A 5000-nucleotide genomic window follows, 5' to 3' on the forward strand; every position below is an offset into this window, starting at 1 on the left:
GACACCGAAGCGAGCAACCCAGTTGTCGACGAACGCTCGTGCAACGGTGTCAGTGTTGATGTCGGGAAGTGGAATCGCCTCTGGCCAGCGAGTGAAGCGGTCGACACAGGTAAACACGTACTTGAAGCCGTTGGAGTATGGGAAGGGGCCGACGATATCGACGTGTACGTGGCTGAATCTGGCAGAGACGAGCGGGAAAGAAGTTAGTGGAGAAAACGTGTGTCTCGTTACCTTGGAAGCCTGGCACTGGAGGCAGGTGCGGGCCCAGTGTCTGACATCCTTGTTAATACTTGGCCAGATGAATTTGGACGTCAACATCCGTTGGGATGCACGGATGCCAGGATGTGCAAGGTCATGAAGGTGGCGGAAGAGTTGATGGCGGAATGACGGAGGTAGGAAGGGGCGAAGGTTGTCGGTGGAGACGTCAGCATACAGATGGATGTCTGTGCCAGGTACTTGAATCTTCTCCATCCTGAGGGAAGGGTTGTCCAACAGACGCTGCAAGTCGTCGCAGTTGGCCTGTGCAGCTGCAATGGCGGCGTAGTCGATGACAGGAGACTGCGTTGAGACTGCGTGAATGTTTCTGGAGAGGGCGTCAGCGGGTGCGTTCTTGGAACCTTGTACGTATCTTATGTCTGTGGAGAACTGAGAAATGTACTGTAAGTGGCGGAGCTGTGTAGGTGTGTAGCTGGCTTTGTTAGCGTGGAAGGTGGTAGTGAGGGGTTTGTGGTCAGTGAAGATGACGAACTGTCGACCTTCTAGGAAATATCTGAAACGTTGGACAGCTCTGTAGACAGCAAGCAATTCCCTGTCGAATGTGCTGTAGTTCTTCTCAGCGTTGCTCAGTTTCTTGGAGAAGAAGGCGAGCGGCTTCCAAGCATTGTCGACGAATTGCTGCAAGACGGCGCCGATTCCGTCGTTGGAGGCGTCAGTAGCGATGGATGTGAGGGCCTCCGGGGCAGGGAAACTGAGGGTGGCGACGGTGTCTAGGGCAGTCTTCGCAGAAGCGAAAGCTTTGTCGGCTTCAGGACACCAATCGAGCTTGATAGACTGACCACGCTTGCAAGGTCTAATGAGGGAATACAAAGGCTGCAACATGAGGGAACACTTAGGAATGAAGCGATTGTAAAAGTTAAGCATTCCTAGGAACTGCTTGAGTTGTCTCTGTGTGGAGGGCTTCGGGAACTGGCGGATGGCATCACACTTGGTACTCAGAGGTGAAATACCAGTGGAGGAGACAGTGTGTCCAAGGAAGTCTACGGAGGTCAATCCAAAGTTCGACTTGGCGGCGTTGATTTGGATGCCGTAGTCACGTAGACGGGTGAGGACTTCTTCGAGGTGACGGCGGTGGGTGGATTCATCAGGGCTGGCGATGAGGAGGTCGTCTATGTAGGCGAAACAGAAGGGTAAGCCACGAAGGACTTCGTCAATGAAGCGCTGGAACGTTTGTGCTGCGTTTTTCAAGCCGAAGGGCATCCGGACGTACTCGTAGAGACCAAACGGGGTGGTAATGGCCGTCTTCGGGATGTCATCGGGGTGTACAGGGATCTGGTGGAAAGCTTGAACCAGATCCACTGTAGAGAAGATGGTGCAGCCGAAGAGTTGGGAACCAAACTCTTGAATGTTGGGGATTGGGTAACGGTCGAAGACAGTCTGAGAGTTTAGGGCACGATAGTCACCGCATGGTCGTAAGTCGCCGCTCTTCTTAGTGACGACGTGTAGCGCCGAAGACCAGTTGCTCTTGCTGGGTCGTATTATCCCTTGACGCATGAGGGATTCGAACTCGGCCTTGACGACGCGTTGCCGTTCGGGTGCTAGACGTCGTGGCTTGGCGTGGGTTGGGCGACCAGAAGTGACAATGCGATGTTCGACGTGGTGACGTATCGGCGGCGTGCATTTATGTGGCTGGGTGAGGGTGGGGAATTGTTGAAGGAGAGAAGCAAAAGGTGTACCGGGACTGATGACGGAGATGTTGGTACTGACGCCAGGACGAGTGTGGCCGTAGGACGTGAGGCGCGTGGAGACATCGTAAAGGCGACGGCGCTGAATGTCCACGAGAAGGCCATAATGGTTCAGGAAATCGGCTCCGATGATGGGTTGAGGGACGTCGGCGACGTAGAAGGTCCACTCGAAGGAGCGACGGAGGTTGAGGGAGAGGGTTAAGGTGGATTTCCTGTAGACGGCGATTTTAGTGTTGTTGGCAGCGTAGAGGGACGTGATTGGGGGTAACGTCTTCGAACTGGCAGAAGCTGGCAGTATGCTCACTGCAGCACCGGTGTCGATGAGGAAGAGGTGACGTGTTAAAGGATCTTGTATGTACAGGAGTTGTGAAGAGGAGGGGCGAACATTATGCACAGCTGAGGTTCGCCGTTTGGGGTTGAGAGTGGGGGACTGGGGGAAGGCGCAGGGATGGTTACATTTACGCGCCTTTGAGCCGAACTGGGCGTGATAGTAGCATACCGCTGGGTTCCGATCTGTACTTTTGGATCTCGGTCTTGAAGCAGAAGCAGGCAGTATGCTCACTGCAGCACCGGTGTCGATGAGGAAGAGGTGACGTGTTAAAGGATCTTGTATGTACAGGAGTTGTGAAGAGGAGGGGCGAACATTATGCACAGCTGAGGTTCGCCGTTTGGGGTTGAGAGTGGGGGACTGGGGGAAGGCGCAGGGATGGTTACATTTACGCGCCTTTGAGCCGAACTGGGCGTGATAGTAGCATACCGCTGGGTTCCGATCTGTACTTTTGGATCTCGGTCTTGATCGGGAACGTGGCCTGCGTGAAAAGTTACGGCGATCTGTTGCCTGAACCTGTTCCTTCAGTTCATTAACTTGAAGGGTGAGTTGAGTCACCATATCGACGAGGCGCTCGTAAAGGGGGTCTGTCTTGACATGGGAGACAGAGGGCGAGGTAACAGTGGCGACGAGCTCGTCGGCTAGTGTGGCGAGTTTCTCAACGGGAAGCTGGTCCTTGACAGTGAACAGGCTCCGCTGGATGGTGGCGGGCAGACGTTGATAATACAGCTGGAGAAACAGAGCTTTGTCAAATGTGTCGTACTTTTCAGCAAGAAGATTCTTCATGCGGCGTAATAAGTCTGACGGTCTCTCGTTGCCTATTTCTTCCTTTGAGAGAAGTTCTTGAAGACGCGTCGCGACTGACGACTGGAATCTAGCGAGGATGGCGTCCTTCAAGTCTTCATATGGGTTGGCTGAAGTCAAAGCTGTGGAAATTGCGTCAGACACACGTGAAAGAACGTCCGCAGGAAGAAGGGAACAGGCGCTACTGAATTTGGCTAGACTAGTAGTTATACGAGAGGATTTGAAGTTGCACTCGAGTATGTTGAACCACACAGTCGGGTCATGACTTAGGAAAGGTGGTGCACGGAAGGCTTGGACAGCGGATAAGGTTGCAGCTTGCTGAAGTGAAGCAGTTGATGACTCCTGCACGGGATCCACGTTAGCTGAAGGTAAACCGGACTGGTCCATGATGATATGTACGTAGGTTCAGCGGCGGGAATTGCAGGCAACGGCAAGTGGAGGCTAGAGTCCGTTCTGACGGAGATGGCAAGCGGCGTCAACTGCGGGTGGAGCAGCCAGTGGCGTCGGAAATCGACTCAAAGATGCAGGCGGCGAGTCCACACCAGGCAGGAGTTCGCGTTCCACTCTCAGGAGCGCGACTGGGCAGGCAGTCCACTCCACGGGGCGAGGTAGGCGGCGAAGAGTCCACAGCAGGCAGGGGGTGCGGTAGGTCCACTGCAGGCAGGGGGTGCGGTAGGAGGTCCACAGCAGGCAGGGGGGTGCGGTAGGTCCACAGCAGGCAGGGGGTGCGGTAGGGCCACAGCAGGCAGGGGGTGCGGTAGATCCACACCAGGTCGGGGGGGTGAGGCCGGTCTGCTCCACTAGGCAGGGCTGGACCGGAGGCGGTGAGTAGAACGGTCCAGCGGGCAGGGCCGGCGGCGGTGTCTGCTGCGTCGGGTATGGTGGTAGGCGTCTGCGTCGGCGTCTGCTGCTGCTGCTGCTGCTAAAGTTAGCACTCCGGGAGGTCACTAATTGATGAGGCTGGATCGTCTCATCAGGAATGAAGTAATCTTCCCTAATCGTTGGCAGGAGTAGCTCAAATTGCGTGACTAGTTTAGGAATTAATTTTATTGTAAATAATTAAAGCTATGAACAAAGTATGCAAATAAATATAGATATAAATATATTGAACAATACAACAGTGATCCTCGTACTATATATAATTTTTGCAACATACTGTATAATTTAAAAGGCATGTATAATAAATTGATGCAGAATAATAATTTTACAAACAGTATGACGTGTACGCTTCGGGGACACTAGCAGTGGTAGCGTGCTGCTACAACGGCGATGACGACGACGACGACGACGACGACGACGACGACGACGACGACGGCGGCGGCGGCGGCGGACGCGGCAGAGGTGGAAGCGGAGGCGGAGGCGGAGGCGGAGGCGGAGGCGGAGGCGGAGGCGGAGGCGGAGGCGGCGACGGTGGCGGCGATGGCGACGGCGGCGGCGGTGGCGGCGGTGGCGGCGGCGACGATGATGACGACGACGACGACGACGACGACGACGATACCACTGCTGCTGCTGCTGATTATCATCATTATTATTGTGGGTGCATGCTCATCCAGCCTCTTCTGTCCAATATCTCTTGCTATGTTTCCAGGCCACAAGTATTATGATTATTCCTTGTTCAGAGTTATTGGTTTGATGTCTCAGTTATATTGCAATGGCTTCTGGCGTTTGAGATTTGTGTTTTCTTTCCTTAATGATCTCGTGAAGAGAAATTGTATATCAGCCTCATTGTAATGCATTAAGTCATACCCTTACGCAGCTAGGCCACATCTAGTGTAAACAAACTACGAAAAAAAATGATATGTATATTGCTTTTCTAGTTTAGGAATAAATCATAAATGGTTTATCTATTTATAATTTTTTCTTCGTGAATAGCATTTAATATTTGAAGGTCTCGTTTTTTATGGGAG

The sequence above is a fragment of the Oratosquilla oratoria genome, chromosome 17, assembly GCF_046742065.1.
Source record: "Oratosquilla oratoria isolate Oo_2021 chromosome 17, ASM4674206v1, whole genome shotgun sequence".
Classification (NCBI taxonomy): domain Eukaryota; kingdom Metazoa; phylum Arthropoda; class Malacostraca; order Stomatopoda; family Squillidae; genus Oratosquilla; species Oratosquilla oratoria.